Source organism: Chiloscyllium plagiosum, unplaced genomic scaffold, assembly GCF_037043375.1.
Source record: "Chiloscyllium plagiosum isolate Xiang-an unplaced genomic scaffold, Cpla_swu_hap1 HiC_scaffold_49, whole genome shotgun sequence".
Lineage (NCBI taxonomy): Eukaryota > Metazoa > Chordata > Chondrichthyes > Orectolobiformes > Hemiscylliidae > Chiloscyllium > Chiloscyllium plagiosum.
In genome coordinates, this window is record NW_028270187.1 from 5493610 (window position 1) to 5517520 (window position 23911).

Below are 23911 nucleotides of genomic sequence, written 5' to 3' on the forward strand. Positions count from 1 at the left end.
TGTGGAACCGCAGGAGATGGGGGAGATACTAAACGAGTATTTTGCATCAGTATTTACGATGGAAAAGGACATGGAAGGTATTGAATGTAGGGAAATAGATGGTGACATCTTAAAAAATGTCCATCTTACACAGGAGGAAGTGCTGGATGACATGAAGTGCAGAAAAGTGGAGAAATCCCCAGGACCTGATCAGGTGTACCCTAGAACTCTGTGGGAAGCTCGGGAAGTGAATGCTAGGCCTCTTGCTGAGATATTTGAACATTGATAGTCATAGATGAGATGCCGGAGACTAGGAGGTTGGCTGAGGTAGTGTCACTGTTTAAGAAAGGTGGTAAGGACAAACCAGTGAGCCTGACGTCGGTGGTGGGCAAGTTGTTGGAGGGAATCCTGAGGGACAGGATGTACACGTATTTGGAAAGGCAGGACTGATTAGAGATAGTCAACATGGCTTTTTGTGTGGGAAATCATGTCCCACAAACTTGATTGAGTTGTTTGAAGAAGTAACAAAGAGGATTGATGAGGGCAGAGTGGTAGATGTGATATATATGGACTTCAGTAAGGCATTCGACAAGGTTCCCTATGGGGGGCTGATTAGCAAGGTTAGATCTCGTGGAACACAGGGAGAACTAGCCATTTGGATACAGAACTGGCTCAAAGGTAATAGACGGAGTGTGGTGATGGAGGGTTGTTTTACAGACTGGAGGCCAGTGACCAGTGGAGTGCCACAAGGATCCACTACTGCTGGGTCCACTACTTTTTATCATTTATATAAAATGATTTGGATATGAGCAGAAGAGGTACAGTTAGTAGGTTTGCAGATAACACCAAAACTGAAGGTGTAGTGGACAGCGAAGAAGGTTACCTCAGATTACAATGGGATCTTGATTAGATGGGCCAATGGGCTGAGAAGGACAAATGTGAGGTGTTGCATTTTGGAAAAGCAAATCTTAGGACTTAGACGCTTAATGGTAAGGACGTAGGGAGTGTTGCTGAACAAAGATACCTTGGAGTGCAGGTTCATAGCTCCTTGAAAGTGGAATCACAGGTAAATAGGATAGTGAAGAAGGCATTTGGTATGCTTTGCTTTATTGATCAGAGTATTGAGTACAGGAGTTGGGAAGTCATGTTGCGGCTGTACAGGACATTGGTTAGCCCACTTTTGGAACATTGCGTGCAATTCTGGTTTCCTCCCTATCAGAAAGATGTTGTGAAACTTGAAAGGGTTCAGAAAAGATTTTAAGGAATATGCGCGAGTTGGAGGCTCTGGGGTGACCTCATAGAGGTTCATAAAATCATGAGAGGCATGGATAGAATAAATAGACAAAGTCTTTTCCTGGGGTGGAGGAGTCCAGAACTAGAGGGTACAGGTTTAGGGTGAGAGGGGCAACCTTTTCATGCAGAGGGTGGTACGTGTATGGAATGAGCTGCCAGAGGAAGTGGTGGAGGCTAGTACAATTGCTACATTTAAAAGGCATCTGGATGGGTATATGAATAGGAAGGGTTTGGAGGGATATGGGCCGGGTGCTGGCAGGTGGAGGTAATGCAAAACTTGCGCCCACACCTCCCCCCTTACTTCCCTCCAAGGCCTCAAGGGATCCTTCCATATCCGCCACAAATTCACCTGCACCTCCACACACATCATTTACTGCATCCGCTGCACCCGATGTGGCCTCCTCTATATTGGGGAGACAGGCCGCCTACTTGCGGAACGTTTCAGAGAACACCTCTGGGACATCCAGACCAACCAACCCAACCACCCCGTGGCTCAACACTTCAACTCCCCCTCCCACTCCACCAAGGACATGCAGGTCCTTCGAATCCTCCATCGCCAGACCATAGCAACACAATGGCTGGAGGAAGAGCACCTCATCTTCCGCCTAGGAACCCTCCAACCACAAGGGATGAACTCAGATTTCTCCAGTTTCCTCATTTCCCCTCCCCCCACCTTGTCTCGGCCCAACCCTCAAACTCAGCACCGCCTTCCTAACCTGCAATCTTCTTCCTGACCTCTCCGCCCCCACCCCGACTCCAGCCTATCACCCTCACCTTGACTTCCTTCCATTTATTCTATCGCATTTCCAACGCCCCTCCCCCAAGTCCCTCCTCCCTACCTTTTATCTTAGCCTGCTGGACACACTTTCTTCAAACCTGAAGAAGGGCTCATGCCCGAAACGTCGATTCTCCTATTCCTTGGATGCTACCTGACCTGCTGCGCTTTTCCAGCAACACATTTTCAGCTTGGAATTTATCTGCCAGGTTTCTGCCCATTTGGCCAACTTGTCATCTACCTGTTAAGTCACTCAGCATCGTCCTCACAATTCACTCTTCTCCCTGGGTTAGTATCAACTGCGAATTTAGAGATTATATCCTCAACACCCAACTCCTAATCATTTATATAACAATGCAGTTTTCAGTGTGTACTTGTCAGTTTCTTTTATGTGCATATAACTATTAATCTCTACCTATCCGTTACCGCTATGTGAATGTATTTACCAGTCTGCTCCTGCTCTGTGAATTGAGACCGTCAATATTGGCCTGTGTGTCTTTGCCCATTTCCCCTATGTGAATGTGTGAGTGTATTTACTGGTATGTCCCTGCTGTGTTTTGAGACTGTCGATATTAAACTGTACCTGTCATTTTCTCCTATGTCAAAATGTGAACGCAGTTACCAATCTTTGCCTCTCAATCTCTGCCTTGTCAATATGTGAATTTACTCATCGATTTCTACTGTCAGTTCCTGTTTGGTCAATGTGAACATTGCAGGTACCAATATGTATCTGTGAGATTCTGCTCTGTGAATATGAGAGTGTCGTTATCACACTGTACTTGTCAGTTTATGCTGTGAAACTGGGTGTGTTGTTTTCATTCTGTTCCTGTCAGTTTTAGCTTTGTGAATGAGTGTAGTTATTAATCTGGCTCTGACAGATACTGAAATGCTAATGTGTGACTTAGAAAATGGAGATTAATAGTCACACATTTGCATCGCAGTAACTGTGTCGTCATCATTTGTTTATTTCTGCAACCTGAATGTGTGTGTAGTTATCAGCCTGTACTTATCAATTTCCACTCTTTTGTATCTAAGTGGAAGCCAGTAATATTCTGTGTCTGTGTGATAGTTGTTATGAGGGTGTTGAGACTGGGTCTTAATCTTTTCTGCATTTTGTGATTTCTGAGTTGACTGTCAGTCTGTGGGGGTGGGTGGGTGAGAGAGGAGAAAGGGCGATGGCAGAAGGGAAACTGCTTTATTCTGAGAACCATTTTGAATTATGGTCACACGTTTCCTATTTGGGGAGAGAGTCTAGGATCTGTGGTATCACTGAGACATTTAGTTTTAATTTGTCCCCAGACATTGTTGGTATTTTTTTGTGAAAGAGTTTTATTCTGCATGTCAGTCCATTTTTGTATTTTTTTATACCAATATGCAATACAACAGCATGTCATCCCTTTTCTCACCAAAATCAGAATCACTGATATGGTACAGCTCAGAAGCAGACCATTCAGCTCATTGTATCTGTACTAGGACATTCTTTTATGCATCAATTCTGCAGTAATTGTTGGGAATATGAACTTCATCCACTCATTGCCAGTGTCTATATGGAAAGGACAATTTGACATCAGTTCTGTAGGCATCTGACTTTTAATAACTGTAGTCCTTGGTTGGTCAGATCACATTTGTGTTCAGTTCTGGGCACATTATCTCAAGAAAGATCCTCAAGCTCTGGAGAGGGTTCACTGGAGATTTACTAGATCTCAATCACCTATGTTCAGTTGTGGTTTTGTCTGAGTGTAGCATAAACTCTGTAAATAAACTCTTTTCAATGATGTTTAATTGTATTGTATTTCAGTCTGTTTATTTTTACATTGTGTGTGCGTGCATGTAAAGTAGACTATATCAGGCGCTGCTGGGCACTTTATATCCTCAGCTGTGATAAGTGATGTTGCAGATATGGGCGGAGAAATGGCAGATTGAGCTTAATCTGACAAAGTGTAAGATGCTGGACTTTGGGAGATCAAATGTTAAGGAACAGTATACAGTTAGTGGTTGGACTATGAGCATCTTTGATGTACAGAAGGATCTTGGGGTTCAAGTCTATAGCTCCCTGAACGTGGCCACACAAGTAGATAGGGTGGTATCTCGAGGACGACATTTGGCATGCTTGCCTTATTGGTCGGAGAATTGAGTCAGGATATCATTGCAGCTTTATAAGACTTTGTTTAGGTCATACTTAGAGTATTGTGACAAAAGATTAATTCTGTCCTTCTCAGTTACTAAGAGCTGAAATGTTTCCTTCAATACCTGTACTCACTATCTACTTCATATATGGTTGTTCAAGCTACCAGCATCGTCTCTTTGTTCACCTCAATTGTAATGTTATATCAATTCTAAAGTTCAGAATCCATGAGGATGGCCTCAATTGGGACCTAGGGTTCCTGTCACACTACAGGTGTCTCCAATAAACCATACACTCTCTCTCACGCACACACTCACACAGACCCTCTCTCCTCCACATGCTTCCTCTCATACACACACACACACTCCATCACACTCATACACACACTTTACCAAGCATGCACACACACATTCTCAGGTGCATTCACACTGACATGCACACACTCTCACATGTAGTCACACATAAGTGACTGGGGTGAATTTGCATTTGCAGAATTATATTTGCAGATACATTCTGTTTTGCTCAATCTGCAGGCAGTCAATCCATGTAATATTTTATAAATTCCCACTTTGGAACTAGAACCAGCCTTACTTAAGATTGGGATAGAGTCAGACTCTAACCTCACACCTTTAATACATTTTCTGAGCTGAGATGTCACCCTTTTTAAAATAAAACCTTAAAATAAAACCTTAAGTGATTTTGACAATGTGACTTTAAACAAGTTCTGGGATGTATATATTAATGAACTGCAACCCATTCGAAAAGATGAATTACTGAACAGTAATCTAGATTTGTTCAATATATCATTTCAGTTGCATGACACTGTAATCTTTTGCTATAAATTCTGTGTTTTACGATCCTGTTTCAGAGCTACCTGATGAAGGAGCAGCGCTGTGAAAGCTCGTACTTCCAAATGAACCTGTTGGACTGTAATCTGGTGTTGTGTGATTTTTTATCTTAAGAGTATTGCATTCAGTTGTGATCGGCACATTACAGGAAAGATGTGGTGGTTTTAGAGAGGGTGCAGAAGAGGTTTGCCAGAATGTTGACCAGATTAGAGGGTATGAACTATAAAGAGGAGCTAGAAAAACCCTTCTGAGTGGCAGAGGTTGAGGGCAGACTTAATAGAAGTCTATAAAGGTTTGAGAAGATTTGTAGCTCAGGTTGAGGTTCTGGATCCAGTTTTGCTCGCTGAACTGGAAGGTTCATTTTCAGACGTTTTGTCACCATACTTGGTAACATCATCAGTGAGCCTCCGGATGAAGCACCAGTGGTATAGCCTGTTTCTATTTGTGTGTTTAGGTTTTCTTGGAAAGGTGACATAATTTCCTGTGGTGATGTCGAGTCATAGAGATGTAGAGCACGGAAATGAACTCTGTGGTCCAACTGTAGTCCTTGGTTGGTCAGATCACATTTGTGTTCAGTTCTGGGCACATTATCTCAAGAAAGATCCTCAAGCTCTGGAGAGGGTTCACTGGAGATCTACTAGATCTCAATCACCTATGTTCAGTTGTGGTTTTGTCTGAGTGTAGCATAAACTCTGTAAATAAACTCTTTTCAATTATGTTTAATTGTATTGTATTTCAGTCTGTTTATTTTTACATTGTGTGTGCGTGCATGTAAAGTATCAGCCGACCATGCCGACCAGATATCCCAACCGAATCTAATCCCATCTACCAGCACCTGGTCCATATCCCTCCAAACCCTTCCTATTCATATACCCATCCAGATGCCTTTTTAATGTTGCAATTGTGCTAGCCTCCACCACTTCTTCTGGCAGCTCATTCCATACAAGTACCACCCTCTGAGTGAAAAGGTTGCTCCTTAGGTCTCTTCAATATCTTTGCCCTCTCACCCTAAACCTATGCAGTCTAGTTCTGGACTCTCCCCACCCCAGGGAAAAGACTATTTTTCCTATCCATGCCTCTCATGATTTTATAAAACTCTATAAGGTCACCCTTCAGCCTCCGACGGTCCAGGGAAACTAGCCCTAGCCTATTCAACCTCTTCCTATAGCTCAAATGCTGCAAACCTGGAAACATCCTTGTAAATCTTTTCTGAACCCTTTCATTTTTCACAACAACTTTCTGATAGGAAGGAGACCAGAATTGCACGCAATATTCCAACAGTGGCCTAACCAATGTCCTGTACAGCTGCAACATGACCTCCCAACTCCTGTACTCAATACTCTGACCAATAAAGGAAAACACACTAAATGCTTTCTTCATTATCCTATGTACCTGCACTCCAAAGTCTCTTTGTTCAGCAAACCTCCCTAGGACCTTACCATTAAGTGTTTAAGTGCTCCTAAGATTTGCTTTCCCAAAATGCAGCACCTCAGATTTATCTAAATTAAACTCCATCTGCCAATTCTCAGCCCATTGGCTCATCTGATCAAGATCCCGTTGTAATCTGAAGTAACCTTCTTCGCTGTTCACTACATCTCCTATTTTGGTGTCAACAGCAAACTTACTATCTATACCTCTTATCAACACATCCAAATCATTTATATAAATGATGAAAAGTAGTGGACCTAGCACCGATCCTTGTGGCACTCCACTGGTCACAGACCTTCAGTCTGAAAAACAACCCTCCACCACCACGCTCTGTCTTCTACCTTTGTGCCAGTTCTGTATCCAAATGGCTAGCTCTCCCTGTATTCCATGAGATTTAACCTTGCTTACCAGTCTACCACGGGGAACCTTGTTGAACGCCTTACTGAAGTCCGTATAGATCACATCTACCCCTCTGCCCTCATCAATCCGCTTTGTTGCTTCTTCAAAAAATTCAATCAAGTTTGTGAAACATGATTTCCCAGGCATAAAGCCATGTTGACTATCCCTTATCAGTCCTTGCCTTCCCAAATACATGTACATCCTGTCCCTGAGGATTCCCTCCAACAATTTGCCCACTGCCGACGTCAAGGTCACTGGTCTGTACTTCCCGGACTTATCCTTACCACCCTTCTTAAACAGCGGCACCACGTTAGCCAACCTCCAGTCTTCCAGCACTTCACCTGTGACTATCGATGATACATATATCTCATTAACAAGCCCAGCAATCACTTCCCTAGCTTCCCACAAAGTTCTAGGGTTACTGGGGATTTATCCACCTTTATACATTTCAAGACACCCAGCACTTCCTCCTCAGTAATACGGACATTTTTCAAGATGTCACCATCTATTTCCCTACGTTCTATATCTTCCATGTGTTTTTCCACAGTAAATACTGATGCAAAAATATTCCTTTAGTATCTCCCCCATCTCCTGCGGCTCCACACAAAGGCCACCTTGCTGGTCTTTGAGGGGCCCTATTCTCTCCCTGGTTACCCTTTTGTTCTTAATGCATTTGTAAAAACCCTTTGAATTCTCCTTAACTCTATTTGCCAAAGCTATCTCATGTAGCCTTATCGCCCTCCTGATTTCTCTCTTAGTATACTCCTAATGCCTTTATGCTCTTCTAAGGATTCACTCGATCTATCCCGTCTATACTTGACATATGCTTCCCTCTTTTTCTTAACCAAACTCAATTTCTTTAGTCATCCAGCATTCTTTATACCTACAGCCTTCCCTTTCACCCTAGCAGGAATATACTTTTTCTGGACTCTCGTTATCTCATTTCTGAAGGCTTCCCAATTTCCAGCCATCCCTTTACCTACGAACATCTGCCCCCAGTCAGCTTTCGGAAGTCCTTGCCTAATGGCATCAAAATTGGCTTTCCTCCAATTTAGAACTTCAACTTTTAGGTCTGGTCTATCCTTTTCCATCACTATTTTAAAACTAATAGAGTTCTAATTACTGGCCCCAAATTGCTGCCCCATTGACACCTCAGTCACCTGTCCTGCCTTATTTCCCAAGAGTAAGTCAAGTTTTGCACCTTCTCCAGTCGGTACTTCCACATACTGAATCAGAATTGGTTTTTTTTGCGTACACTTAAATTCTTCTCCATCTAAACCCTTAGCACTATGGCAGTCCCAGTCTATCTTTGGAAAGTTAAAATCCCTACCATAACCATATGGGCGGCACGGTGGCACAGTGGTTAGCGCTGCTGCTTCACAGCGCCAGAGACCCGGGTTCAATACCCGCCTCAGGCGACTGACTGTGTGGAGTTTGCACGTTCTCCCCGTGTCTGCATGGGTTTCCTCCAGGTGCTCCGGTTTCCTCCCACAGTCCAAAAGATGTGCAGGTCAGGTGAATTGGCCATGCTAAATTGCCCGTAGTGTTAGGTAAGGGGTAAATGTAGGGGCATGGGTGGGTTGCGCTTCGGTGGGGCGGTGTGGACTTGTTGGGCCGGTGTGGACTTGTTGGGCCGAAGGGCCTGTTTCCACACTAAGTAATCTAATCTAATCTAAACCTCCTATTATTCTAAGATAACTGAGATCTCCTTACAAATTTGTTTCTCATTTTCCCTCTGACTATTGGGGGGTCTATAATACAATACAATAAGATTATCATCCCTTTCTTATTTCTCAGTTCCACCCAAATAACTTCCCGGATGTATCTCCAGGAATATCCTCCCTCAGCACAACTGTAATGCTATCCCTTATCAAAAACGCCACTCCCCCTCCTCTCTTGCCTCCCTATCTGTCCTTCCTGTAGCATTTGTATCCTGGAACATTAAACTGTCAGTCCTGTCCATTCCTGAGTCACGTTTCTGTAGTTTCCTGTGATGATGGCATTTCCGGTTCTTTTTCTCAAGGGGTGGTAAATGGGATCCAAGTCAATGTGTTTGTTGATTGATTTCCGGTTGGAATGCCATGCTTCTATGAGTTCTCGTTCATGTCTCTGTTTGGCTTGTCCTAGGATGGATATGTTGTCGCAGTCAAAGTTGTGTCCTTCCTCATCTATATGCAAGGATACTCGTGAGATTGGGTCATGTCTTTTCGTGGCTAGTTGATGTACATGTATCCTACTGGCTAGTTTTCTGCCTGTTTGTCCAGTGTGGTGGACTCATATCCACAAGTCTCTAAAATTGAGATGATGCTCAGAATCTTTTTCCAGGAATTGAAATATTGAAAACTAAGAGGCATGTATATAATGCGAGAGGGAGAAAGTTCAAAGGACACATATGGAGCAGTTTCTTTTAAACATAGAGAGTCGTAGGAGTGGAACGCACTTCCAGGGGTGGAGATGCAGATACGATAAGGACTTTTAGGTAAGCAAATGAATATGCAAGAAATGGAGGGTTATGGACCAAGGGCAGGCAGAAGGGATTAATTTCATTTGGCGGCATGTTCAGCACAACTTCATGGGCTGAAGGACCCATTCCTGTGCTGTACTGATCGATGTTCAGATTTAATGCAGTGTATATTTCGGATGAGGATGAAGGGCTTTTGCCCGAAACGTCGATTTCAAAGCTCCTTGGATGCTGCCTGAACTGCTGTGCTCTTCCAGCACCACTAATCCAGAACCTTTGAGTACTTGCCTGGAGGAAGACAGAAGAGATACCTCCTGTAAATCAACATCAGCTGTGATTGGCAACATCAATGTAACATTCAGTTCCTCACCCTTAAGATTTTTTATTTAAAGCCAGCAAATTAAACAAAACCACAGGTCTGATTCCACCCCTCCCCTGAGCTGCTCCTTGTCCATTTTTTCTTCAAATTGTAAGACCAATTGAGTGAGATCCAGAAACTAAACCACATCCACACAGCTCTGTGAATGGGACTACCTGATGCAAGTGGGTATGTGGATATGTGAGTTCAGTTATTGATCTATACCTGCCAGTTCCGGCTTGGTGAATGTGAGAGTGTAGTTATTAAACTGTAACATACATTATATGGAGAGTTGTTGTAGGGGGATGAGCCAAAAGTTCAAACCCCTCTCTTCCTTTCTTTTCTATATATTTCTCTCTCTTCTCCATTTAATCATAATTCAAATGGTTTCATTTCTGTTGCTCTTTGCTAGTCTTTTGCCTCTAACTCAAGTTGCTTCATTTTCCATTGAATTTTAGCCATCTCTGAAGATTCTGATGGTGTTTCCAACAAACGTAAATGCTGAGCTACTGCAGTAATTATCTCTCCTTTCCTCATGGAAGACACGGACTCAACCCCAGCAAGTCCAACAACCCTAATCCCAAATCAGAACTACAGAACAAATCCTACAAAGAGCCCCCTAATTGGTATGGACCAATTTGAGGATCCCCTCAAAACATTTGAAGTAGCCCAGATCCTAACTTTGAGGAGAAAGTGAGGTCTGCAGATGCTGGAGATCAGAGCTGGAAATGTGTTGCTGGAAAAGCGCAGCAGGTCAGGCAGCATCCAGGGAACAGGAGAATCGACGTTTCGGGCATAAGCCCTTCTTCAGGAAGAAGGGCTTTTCCTGAAGGGCTTTTCCTGAAGAAGGGCTTATGCCTGAAACGTCGATTCTCCTGTTCCCTGGATGCTGCCTGACCTGCTGCGGTTTTCCAGCAACACATTTACAGCTCGGATCCTAACTTTGCTAGTTGTTTTAAGCAGGTGTAACACAGATATTCAAGGAGTGATGTAGCTGGTCAAACCACATTTAAACCACTTTTAAACAAAACAGAACTGATTTCCAGGATTATCAAATGAAACACAACCAAATGCTCCTATGCCTTAAAAGAGAACAGAATATTAAATAACTTTACCTATCCAAAAACCCTACAGATTATACAAACTTAATGCTGTTCCCAATACTTGCAATAATCCCGACAAACAGCCGTTGGCACAAAAAGATAAAATCAAACACAGGGTCTTACAGGAGAGCTGTCAGAGAGATAGTACCAGCATGGACTTGCTTCTTTGGGTTCAGCAGCTTTTTCAACTGCCTGACTGCTTTCAGTCAATAGCCAGACAGCCAAAAACCACATCAAACCAGAGAAAAGCTGAGCTGGGAAAACTGGGACATTCACGTTTCATTGTATAAGTGTTCTTTTTAAAAATGTGGAAGCCTTTTGCCTGAGACATTACCTGTAGCTATAATCAAAATGTCCCTAAAACCCATCAACTCCGACTTTTCGGAGCCTATGTCTTTTACAAGCTTGTTAAAGGATCAGCATCATCACAGCAGACTGGTTCAAAAAGTAAAAGCTGTGGGATACAGGGTAATGTGGTGAATTGGATGCAAAGTTGGCTTAGTAACAGGAAACAAATGGTAATGGTTGATGGCTGCTCTTGTGAATGGAAAGCTGTTTCAAGTGGTGCTCTGCATGGCTCAGTGTTGGGACCTCTGCTGTTTGTTTTATACATTAAGGATTTGGACTTGAATATGGTGGGCAGATTTGTGAAATTTGCAGATGACACAAAAATTGGCCATTTAGGGGACAGCTATCAGCTCCAAAAGTATTACAGATGGTTTGGTGGAGTGGGCAGGAAAGGGGCAGGTGGAGTTCAGCTCTGAGAAGTGTGAGGGAATGCATTTTGGGAAGTCAAACAGTAAATGGGAACAGACAATAAATGGGAATATACTGAGGGGGCAGGGTAAGTGAGAGATCTTGGTGTGCAAGTGCATGGGTCCCTAAAGATAGATGGGGTTGTAAAGAAGGCACGTGGAATGCTCTCCTTCATTGGCACAGGGATGGAATTCAAAAGTAAGGATATAAGAACGAAACCGGATAAGGCACTGGTGAGGCTACAACTGGAGTATTGCGTGCAGTCGGGTCACTACATCACAGGAAGGACGTCATTGCTCTGGAGAGAGTGCAGAGGAGATTTACTGGAATGTTGCCAGGGCTGGTGAATTGTAGCTATTGTGAGAGATTGGCGAGGTTGGGGTTATATTCTTTAGAACAGAGGTGCCGTGATTAAGGAATATTAAATAGTGAATACTAAATAGTGAGCTACTAATGAAGGGGTAGAACTCCGAAAGCTTGTACTTCCAAATAAACCTGTTGAACCATAACCTAGTGTTGTGTGATATTTCACAAAATAGTGAGGGGGAGAGATTAGAGTACACAGGAGGAACCTGTTTCCTTTGGCAGAGAGTTCAAATACCAGGGATCATTGATTCAAACAAAGCGATGTTGGATTACAAGATATGTGAGGAAAATGTTTTTCTATGCACAGAGTGGTGGGTATCTGGAATTCGCTGCCTGATTTGGTGGTGCAGACAGAGACCCTAAACTCTTTTAAACAAAAATCCTTGGAACTGCACCTCATGTTCCGTTAACTGCAAGGCTACAGTCTGCAGCAAGAAGATGGGATGAGGAAGGGCATCTGGGGGTCTTTGGGTTGGCATGGACAAGATGGGCTGCATAGCCCCCTTTGTGCTGTATTATTTTTATGATTCAACAGTTATCAATTGGACCCTGCCAGTCTTTGCAGTGTGAGTATGGAAATATATTGACCATATAATGAATGTTACAGTTTGATAACTATACCCACACATTCTCCAAGCAGGAACTGACAGGTATAGATCAATACCTAAACTCACATATCCACATACCCATTTGCATCAGGTAGGCCCCATTTATGGACCTGTATGGGTGTACTCGCACATTCTCCAAGCAGGAACTGACAGGTATAGATCAATACCTAAACTCACATATCTACATACCCATTTGCATCAGGTAGGCCCCATTTATGGAGCTGTATGGGTGTTGTTTTGTTTCTGGATCTTATTCCTTTGGGCTGAGAATTTTAATAAAAGAGTGGACAAGGAGCAGCTCAGGGCAGGAGTGGAATCAGACCCATGGTTCTGTTTAAATTGCTGGCTTTAAATAAAGAATCTTAAGGGTGAGGAACTGAATGTTACATTGATGTTGCCAATCACAGCTGATGTTGATTTACAGGAGGTATCTCTTCGGTCTTCCTCCAGGCAAGTACTCAAAGGACCAAGACAATGTAATATTCCCTCGGTACAGAGCCAAGTGTGACCAGCTGCTTCGAACAAACAGCAGGTATGTTACTGCTGTCAGAGCGAAGAACATCCTTTCCACAGTCACAGAGTGGATTGAGTCAGACTTACATTGAGCTCCATTCCCAGAGAGATATGTTCAAACCAAGAGTCAAACACCACCGAGGAAACGGAAGTTTATATTTTTAAATTTATATTCTCAATGCATCCTACCCAGTTTCAATCAACTTGAATGAATCCTCACCCAAAATATACACTGTATTAAAATCTGAACATCGAGCAGTACAGGACAGGAAAGGTTTCCTTCAACCCACGATGTTGTACCGAACATGCCGCCAAAATGCAAGTAATCTCTTCTGCCTTCCCTTGGTCCATAACCCTTCATTTCTTGCACATTCATTTGTTTACCTAAAAGTCCTTACAATACCATTATCATATCTACCCCCATCTCCACCTCTGGCAGTGTGTTCCACTGCTACCTCTCTCTTTGTTTAAAAATAAAACTGCCCCTTATGTCTCATAGAGTCGTACAGCATGGAAACAGACCCTTTGGTCCAACCCGTCCAGATATCCCAACCCAATCTACTCCCACCTGCCAGCACCTGGCCCATATCCCTCCAAACCCTTCCTATTCATGTGCCCATCCAAATGCCTCTTAAATGTTGTAATTGTACCAGCCTCCACCACTTCCACTGGCAGCTCATTCCATACACGTACCATCCTTTGTGTGAAAACATTGTCCCTTAGGTCTCTTTTAAATCTTTCCCTTCTCACTCTAAACCTATGCCTTCTAGTTCTGGACACCCCGACCCCAGGGAAAAGACTTTGCCTATTTACCCTATCCATGCCCATCATAATTTTGTAAACCTCTGTAAGGTCACCCCTCAGCCTCCGACGCTCCAGGGAAAACAGCCCCAGCCTGTTCAGCCTTCCCTATAGCTCAAATCGTCCAACCCTTGTAACATCCTTGTAAGTCTTTTCTGAACCCTTTCAAGTTTCACAACATCTTTCTGTTAGGAAGGAAGACCTGAATGGCACGCAATATTCCAACAGTGGCCTAACCGATGTCCTGTACAGCCGCAACATGACCTCCTAACTCCTGTACTCAATACTCTGACCAATAAAAGAAAGCAGACCAAACACCGCCTCCCCTATCCTATCTAACTGCAACTCCACTTTCAAGGAGCTATGAACCTGCACTCCAAGGTCTCTTTGTTCCACAACACTCCATAGGACCTTACCATTAAGTGTATAAGTCTAAGATTTGCTTTCCCAAAATGCAGCACCTCGCATTTGTCGGAATTAAACTCCATCTGCCACTTCTCAGTCCATTGACCCATCTGGTCAAGATTCTTCGCTGTCCACGCCACCTCCAATTTTTTGTCATCTGCAAACTTACTAACTGTGCCTCTTATGCTCGCATCCAAATCATTTGTGTAAATGACAAAAAGTAGAGCACCTATCCTTGTGGCACTCCACTGGTCACAGGCCTCCAGTCTGAAAAACAACCCTCCACCACCACTTTCTGTCTTCTACCTTTGAGCCAGTTCTGTATCCAAATGGCTAGTTCTCCCTGTATTCCATGAGAATACCTTGCTAATAAGTCTCCCACAGGGAACCTTGTCGAACACCTTACTGAAGTCCATATGGATCACAGCTACCACTCTGCCCTCATCAATCCTCTTTTCACTTCTTCAAAAAACTCAATCAAGTTTGTGAGACATGATTTCCCATGTTGACTATCCCTAATCAGTCCTTGCCTTTCCAAATACATGTACATCCTGTCCCTCAGGATTCCCTCCAACAACTTCACCACCACTGTGGTCAGACTCACTGGTCGATAGTGCCCTGGCTTGTCCTTGCCATCCTTCTTAAACAGTGGCACCATGTTTGTCAGCCTCCAGTCTTCCGACACCTCACCTGTGACTATCAATGAGATAAATATCTCAGCAATCGCTTCTCTAGCTTCCCACAGAGTTCTCGGGTACACCTGATCAGGTCCTGGGGATTTATCCACCTTTACATTTCAAGACATCCAGCACTTCCTCCTATGTAATCGGGACATTTTGCAAGATGTCACCATCTATTTCCCTACAGTCTATATCTTCCATATCCTTTTCCATAATGAATACTGATGCAAAATACTCATTTAGTAACTCCCCCATTTTCTGATCTTTGAGGGGCCCTATTCTCTCTCTCGTTACCCTTTTGTCCTTAATGTATTTGTAAAAACCCTTTGGATTCTCCTTAATTCTAATTGCCAAAGCTATCTCATGTCTCCTTTTTGCCCTCCTGATTTCCCTCTTAAGTATGCTCCTATTTCCTTTATACTCTTCTGAGGATTCACTCGATCTATCCTGACATATGCTTACTTCTTTTTCTTAACCAAATCCTCAATTTCTTTAGTCATCCAGCATTCCCTATGCCTACCAGCCTTTCCTTTCAGAGCTTAAAAATGTGTTGCTGGAAAAGCGCAGCAGGTCAGGCAGCATCAAAGGAGCAGGTGAATCGACGTTTCGGGCATAAGTCCTTCTTCAGGAAAGCCTTTCCTTTAACCCTGCCAGGAATATACTTTTTCTTGATTCTCGTTATCTCATTTCTGAAGGCTTCCCATTTTCCAGCCGTCCTTTTACCTGCGAACATCTGCCCCCAATCAGCTTTTGAAAGTTCTGGCCTAATACCATGAAAATTAGCCTTTCTCCAATTTAGAACTTCAACTTTTAGATCTGATCTATCCTTTTCCATCACTATTTTAAATCGAATAGAATTATGGTCGCTGGCCCCAAAATGCTCCCTCACTGACACCTCAGTCACCTGCCCTGCCTTATTTCCCAAGAATAGGTCACGTTTTGCACCTTTTTTAGTTGGTACATCCACATACTGAATCAGAAAATTGTCTTGTACACACTCAACAAATTCCTCTCCACCAAAACCCTTAAAACTATGGCAGTCCCAGTCTATGTTTGGAAAGTTAAAATCCCCTACGATAACCACCCTATTATTCTAACAGATAGCTGAGATATCCTTACAAGTTTGTTTCTCAATTTCCCTCTGACTATTAGGGGGTCTATAATACAATCCCAATAAGGTGATTATCCCTTTCTTATTTCTCAGTTCCACTCAAATAACTTCCCTGGATGTATTTCCAGGAATATCCTCCCTCGACACAGCTGTCATGCTATACCTTATCAAAGATGCCACTCCCCCTCCCTCTCTTGCCTCCCTTTCTATCCTTCCTGTAGCACATGTATCCTGGAACATTAAACTGCCAGTCTTGCCCATCCCTGAGCCATGTTTCTGAAATTGCTATGATATCCCAGTGCCATATTCCTAACCATGCCGAGTTCATCTGCCTTCCCTGTTAGGGGAAGTTTAAATGCAGTTTAATTTATGAGTCCTACCTTGTCCCTGCTTGCCCTGACTGGTTGACTCGCTTCTGTTCTCAACTGTACCAGTCTCAGACTGATCTCACCCTATCCCCATAACTCTACATTTACCACAGTTAACCCACTGACACTGCACATCCTTGAATACTACAAGACAATTTACCATGGCTAATCCAGCAAACCTGCACATGTTTGGACCATGCAAAGAAACTAGAGCGCTCAAAGGAAACTCATGCAGACACTGGCAGAATGTGCAAACTGCACACAGATAATGAACCAAGACTGGAATTGAATCTATGTCTCTGGCACCACTGTGCCACCATGCCATCCTGATATGGATGGCAATAGATAAAATCTTATTCATGTTGAGCAACAGAGATTTGAAGTAAATAGAGCTCCTGCAGTTTCTGCAAGTGTCATGTTTAACAGAGGTAACTCACTTATTCACAGAGCACAAACTGACAGGTAGAGATACTTTCAGGTACAGATGCACTCATCCATTCATATAGTTGAAGCTGTCAGGGATAGACTGATGATTGCACACATTCACATTGCAGAAACTGTCAGGTACAGACTGAAATCTGCACTCAAACATTCACAATGCAGAAACTGACAGGTACATTTTGATAACACCCACATTCCCAGAGGAGAATCTCACAGGTATATATTGATAACTACATTTTTACATTCAACTAGAACCTGATGGGGCAGATTGATAACTAAAATCACATTGACATGGCAAAAGCAGGCTCCTTCCAGCAGCACATCGGGATGTGAGCCTGGGACACAGAGGGGGCTCGGAGACCGGGATTGATTCGGGGTGAGTTCAGGGAGAACCGGGGGCTGTTTATAAGAGGCCAAGCGGAGCAGGAACTGGTCCCGGAACTTGGAGTGAGCGGGCTGGGGGGAAGAGAGAGGCCTTTCTCGGGCTGTGTGTGGGCCTGCTGAGGGAGACGCTACCGTGGGACATTCTTGTGGTTTACATGCCCGTCCAAAGGGAAATCAAATATCGACATGAAAAGATACGCATTCAGACAGATACTCAGGTTATTGGACACAGAATGAGAAAGCTCTCAAAGTGGTTTGGTTATAAACATGTGAACAATAAATTCAAAATACAGATGCAGAATATAACTTACAATCACAAACTGTTCCATTGAATAAAAGCTTTGGAAATTGGCACTCAGACAGGAGTTCAAAGATTCACTTCCTGAAGTAGTGAAAACTCATGTGGAAGAGCAGAGAATTAAAATAACAAGATTGACAGCTGAAATGGCTGATGGTTATGAGTTGGTCAATAAATCAAAGTTTGGCTTCCAAAACCAATTTCAATCCATGAGGGATAGAAATTGAGGATAAGAGAAATCCTCACATGGAAAGGAAATGATAGATCTCGGTGAAGATCGTAAGGATGACTTACCACAGGATAAAAAGGAAACCCTTGAAGGGGAAAGAAGTTAAAAAGCTCTGGTGTTTTCCCTACAATAAAGTAGGCCACATTAAATCAGTGTTGGTGGGTCAGGAAAAGCATTGGGAAGCCGGATGTAGGAAACAGGATAAGGCAGTGAATTTTGTTGGAGTGGTAATAGAAAGCACAGAGGAGGCTCGAAAGCTGCACCAGAATGTACAAGCTGGTCGGAGGTGCCAGATCTTCTTAAACCATCCACCTCTGAAGGTAAAGTTTACTCACATAGGCCAGGAGGAGCAAGTAAAGTGGTTGCAATATTAAGAGATACAAAGATCCTCTCCTCATCTTTCAGCATCACAGATTGATATATGCTCCTCTAAAGGACTAATGCCAGAAAAGGTACTAGTAACGGGAATTCTTGTTGACACAAGAAATGCTTAATTGTGAGAAGTGAGGTTAGAGTGTCCAGTGAAGAGTGGAGAAGTTTTGGTAGGAGTATTGGACAAACTCTCAGCTCCGGGAATACAATTTGTCCTTGCTAATGATATTGTTGATTCAACGGTAGGAGTGCTGCCTACTGTTGTTGAAAAGCCAGTGAAAACTCAGGCAACTGAATTATTGCTGGACATATATCCTGGGATGTTTCCTGACTGTGTGGTGACAAAGTCACCGGTTGAAATAGGAGAGATCAAAGAGTACAGATAAGAAAGTTGAAGTGAACTTAGCAGAGACCGTGTTGGACCTGATGGTTGAGACAAATCGGGAACAGATAGATGACAAAGCAGACATCTCTGGCTCAGATAAATTAACTGAGTTACAGCAGAAAGATGAAAGTTTAAAGCAATTATATCAAAAGGCATACAAAGAAAATAAATCTGAATATATCCCTGCATGTTATTATCTTTAAAAATGATGTAGATTAGATTAGATTACATTACAGTGTGGAAACAGGCCCTTCAGCCCAACAAGTGCTGTGGGAGGAAACCGGAGCACCCGGATGTCTTAATGAAGAACTGGAGACCATCACATATTCAGGCTGATGAGAAATGGGCAGAAGTTTATCAAGTTGTATTGCCTGTGGGTTACGGAAAGGAGCGCATGAGCTACTACTAGCAGATCATTTAGGAGTGAGGAAAACTCAGACTTTTGCAGAGATTGTTTGGAATTCACATTATTGAATTATCATCTCTGTATGTGTCAACTATTCAGTAAAGGAGTAATTCTGTCCTTCTCAGTCACAGACAAACTACATGTAAATGTTCTTCATCCAGGTTGGAGGATTTGAGCTCAAGGGAGTGGCCGAAAGGGTGGAGCTGTTTTCTCTGGAGAGGTTCATAAAATCATGAACGGCATGGATGGCTGGTACAATTACAATATTTAAAAGGCACCTGAATGGGTATGTGAATAGGAAGGGTTTAGAGGGATATGGGCAATATGCTGGCAAATGGGACTAGATTAGGTTAGGATATCTGACTGGCACAGACGATTTGGACCGAAGGATCTCTTTCCATGCTGTACATCTCTGTGACTTGATGGCTGTGAATAATAACACTTATTGGAAATGGGGGTGATTTGCACTGAGAATGGAGAGAGAGAAACTGTTGATGAGCAGTTTCCCCCCATCTCTGTACTTAGTTTCAACAACCATCTGTGAGGTAGCTGCTATGTAACAGTATGATCTATTTGTTTATCTACATTGTAGAAAATGTTCTTATTAAAATGCAGATTTTCATGCTGTTCCTGAGTGTTTATTTTGGATGAGGATTCAGTTTATCTATCTTCAAAACTTGTGTGTAAACGTCAATGGGCTACATACCTGCTGTTTGCTCGAGGCAGCTGGTGACACTTCCCTTTGAACCGAGGAAGTATCACAGTGTCTTAGTCCCTCAGGTATTTGTCTGGAGGGAGATAGAGAGACACCACCTACTAATCAACGTGAAGCGAGTCTGGCAATATTGATCAATGTCACATTCATTGCATATTCGTTAGGATAAGCCAGCAACTTAAACAGAACCACGGATCGGATTCCATTGCTGCACTGAGCTGCTCTTTGTCTGGAGATTGTGTTTGTTTTTCATATGATTCGATACCAATTGAGTGAGATGGAGAAACTGAGTAAAAACTGCACAGTTCCATGAATGGGACTACTCATCACCGGGAATGCTGACACAGTTCAATATCCAACTCCCAATATACAACCTATTGGAGAGAGGATAAACGGTGCTATATCTACCTCGTGTTCCCACGAGGAGGTTGAACAGTTCATCCACTACACTAACACCTTCCACCCCGACCTCAAATTCACCTGGACAGTCTCGGACTCCTCCCTCCCCTTCCTAGACCTTTCTGTTTCTATCTCAGGCGACCGAATCAACACGGACATCTACTACAAACCAACCGACTCCCACAGCTACCTGGACTACACCTCCTCCCATCCTGCCCCCTGTAAAAACGCCATCCCATTCTCCCAATTCCTTCGTCTCCGCCGCATCTGCTCCCAGGAGGACCAGTTCAAAATACGTACAACACAGATGGCCTCCTTCTTCAAGGACCGCAATTTCCCCCCCGACGTGGTCGACGGTGCCCTCCACCGCATCTCCTCCACTTCCCGCTCCTCCGCCCTTGAGCCCCGCCCCTCCAACCGCCACCAGGACAGAACCCCACTGGTCCTCACCTACCACCCCACCAATCTCCATGTACAGCGCATCATCCGCCGTCACTTCCGCCACCTCCAAACAGACCCCAGCACCAAGGATATATTTCCCTCCCCTCCCCTATCAGCTTTCCGTAGAGACCACTCCCTCCGCGACTCCCTTGTCAGATCCACACCCCCCACCGACCCAACCTCCACTCCCGGCACCTTCCCTTGCAACCGCAGGAGGTGCAACACTTGCGCCCACACCTCCCCCCTCACTTCTCTCCAAGGCCCCAAAGGAAACTTCCATATCCGCCACAGATTCACCTGCACCTCCACCCACATCATCTACTGCATCCGCTGCAGCCGGTGTGGCCTCCTCTATATTGGGGAGACAGGTCACCTACTTGCGGAGCGATTCAGAGAGCACCTCTGGGCCACCCGGACGAACCAACCCAACCAACCTGTAGCACAGCATTTCAACTCCCCCTCCCACTCCACCGAGGATATGCAGGTCATTGGACTCATCCACCGCCAAACCACAACAACCCGATGGTCGGAGGAGGAGCGTCTTATCTTCCGACTGGGAACCCTCCAACCGCAGGGGATGAACTTGGACTTCACCAGTTTCTTCATCCCCCCTCCCCCCACCTTGTCTCAGCCGGATCCCTCCAGCCCGGCACCGCCTTCCTGACCTGCAGTCTTCTTCTTGACCTCTCCGCCTCCATCCTACTCCGACCTATCACCCTCACCTTGACCTCTTTCCACCTATCACATTTCCAACGCCCCTCCTCCAAGTCCCTCCTCCCTACCTTTTATCTTCTCCTGCTGAACACTCTCTGCTCATTCCTGAAGAAGGGCCTGTGCCCGAAACGTCGAATCTCCTGTTCCCTGGATGCTGCCTGACCTGCTGTGCTGTTCCAGCAATAAAGTTTCAACTTTGATCTCCAGCATCTGCAGACCTCATTTTCTCCTCTTACAAACAGCCCCCGGTTCTCCCTGAACTCACCCCGAATCAATCCCGGTCTCGGAGCCCCCTCTGTGTCCCAGGCTCCCATCCCGATGTGCTGCTGGAAGGAGCCTGCTGTTCCCTCGCTTCCCTGGGCGCTGTTCCAAACAAACCTCTTGCACTCACTGAGTAAATGCCCCTCAATGGCAGCGCTGGGGGAGGGCCTCACGCATGCGCTCCTCTGCTCAGGAACAGTCAGAATTGGGGAGAAAAGGTTCAGTCCCAGATACAGTTGGGGCGGGAGTGAGCTGGATGTTTCCTTGCTCTGTCTCTCACTCAGTTTCCTCTGAATTAACACAGAATTTATCACTGTGTGAAAAAGAAACTCATCCATTTGAAATTGTGGTTACATTTGTTGTCAAGTTAGACAATCCGCTGGAACCTGACCGTGAGTGTTTTCTACGCTTGGGGTTGATGCAACTCATTCTTCGGTCTGTACGCAATGAGGTCCCGGAACTTCCCGTGTCTTGCCACTTCAACACACAATCCTGCTCCCATGCCCACATGTCTGTACTTGGCCTGCTGCAATGTTCCAGGGAAGCTCAACGCAAACTGGAGGAACAGCATCTTATCTTCCGACTTGGCACGTTACAGCCCGCCGGTCTCAACACTGAATTCAACAATTTCAGCTGATTATCCCATCTCGACCCCTCTGTTTTCATTCTGCTCCGTAATTTTATTTCATTTATTTTATTTATTGGGGCAGCACGGTGGTTAGCACTGCCGCTTCACAGCGCCAGAATCCCGGGTTCAATTCCCCCCTCAGGCAACTGTCTGTGCGGAGTTTGTACATTCTCTGGATGAGGGTTTCTTCCGGGTGCTGCCTCCCACAATCCAAAAATGTGCAGGTTAGGTGAATTGGCCATGCTAAATTGCCCATAGTGTTACGTGAAGGGGTATATATAAGGGAATGGGTCTGGGTGGGTTGCTCATCGGAGGGTCGGTGTGGACTTGCCGAAGGGCCTGTTTCCACATTGTAAGTAATCTAATTTATCTTTTTAATTTTTTTTTTCACTGTTCTGTATCTCTTATTTCTTGATTGTCTCTCTCTCTTTCTCGCTCCCCACTCTCTCATCACCTTTTTGCTCTCCTCTTCCCCCTTTGTTACCCTTCTCCACTGTTTTCCATTTTGCCTCGACTTCACCCATGCCTTCATCCCCCACACAGTATGTCACAAATCACTGGCTTCAGCCTTGGTAATTCACAGCTCCCAATCTCCCTATAATCTCTTTATGCACTGACATTATCACCTCTTTATTGCCACCTTTGCTTCTGGAGCCATGACTCTCCTTCTCTCAGCCTAGTATAAATACCGCCCTATTTCTCCCTTTTATTAGTTTTGACAAACGGTCAGTTAGACTTGAAACGTCAGCTCTTTTCGCTCTTTACAAATGCTGCCAGACCTGCTGAGATTTTCTAGCATTTTCTCTTTTGGTTTCATTCTCAATTGCACGGAGTTGAAGAGAAATGAAAAGAGTTTCTATGTCATACTTTTCTAGAGTCAAGAGCTGAGTTACGTCTTGAGTGTGGGATTAATATATTTCTGAGAACTTGATTGATAACTGTGGGCCCAGTGACCTATCGATAACTGCTTAGGCGTCCTGCAGCTTTATACTGGAGGCCTGTGACCAGTGGAGTGCCACAAGGATCGGTACTGGGTCCTCTACTTTTTGTCATTTACATAAATGATTTGGATGTGAGCATTAGAGGTACAGTTAGTAAATTTGCAGATGACACCAAAATTGGAGGTGTAGTGGACAGCAAAGAGGGTTACCTCAGATTACAACAGGATCTTGACCAGATGGGCCAATGGGCTGAGAAGTGGCAGATGGGGTTGAATTCAGATAAATGTGAGGTACTGCATTTTGGGAAAGCAAATGTTAGCAGGACTTAATGGTAAGGTCCTAGGCAGTGTTGCTGAACCAAGAGACCTTGGAGTGCAGGTTCATAGCTCCTTGAAAGTGGAGTCGCAGGTAGCTAGGATAGTGAAGAAGGTGTTTGGTATGCTTTCCTTTATTTGTCAGAGTATTGAGTAACGGAGTTGGGAGGTCATGTTGCGGCTGTACAGGACATTGGTTAGGCCACTGTTGGAATATTGCATGCAATTCTAATCTCCTTCCTATCGGAAAGATGTTGTGAAACTTGAAAGGGTTCAGAAAAGATTTACAAGGATGTTGCCAGGGTTGGAGGATTTGAGCTACAGGGAGAGGCTGAACAGGCTGGGGCTGTTTTCCTTGGAGTGTTGGAGGCTGAGGGGTGACTTTATAGAGTTTACAAAATTATGAGAGGCATGGATAGGATAAATAGTCAAAGTCGGGGAGTCCAGAACTAGAGGGCATAGGTTTAGGTTGAGAGGGGAAAGATATAAAAGAGACTTAAGGGGCAACTATTTCACACAGAGGGTTCTACGTGTATGGAATTAGCTGCCAGAGGAAGTGGTGGAGGCTAGTACAATTGCAACATTTTAGAGACATTTGGATGGGTA

The 23911-nt window shown here is 44.2% G+C and overlaps 1 protein-coding gene and 1 pseudogene across 3 annotated transcripts in view; both read right to left on the reverse strand.

Moving 5' to 3' along the window:
* LOC148135420 (uncharacterized) overlaps positions 1-23911 on the reverse strand; it is a 560459-nt pseudogene that overhangs the window by 430564 nt on the left and 105984 nt on the right. The window lies entirely within an intron of this gene.
* Positions 1-23911, reverse strand: part of LOC122544631 (uncharacterized) — an 88441-nt gene that overhangs the window by 10337 nt on the left and 54193 nt on the right. The window contains exon 5 of one of the 2 annotated variants that reach the window (XM_087984713.1): positions 19599-19680. The exons of the other annotated variant lie outside the window; for it this stretch is intronic. The gene's annotated coding sequence lies outside the window, so the exon portion shown is untranslated. The remainder of the gene's footprint in view (positions 1-19598; positions 19681-23911) is intronic. 2 annotated transcript variants of the gene reach the window in all.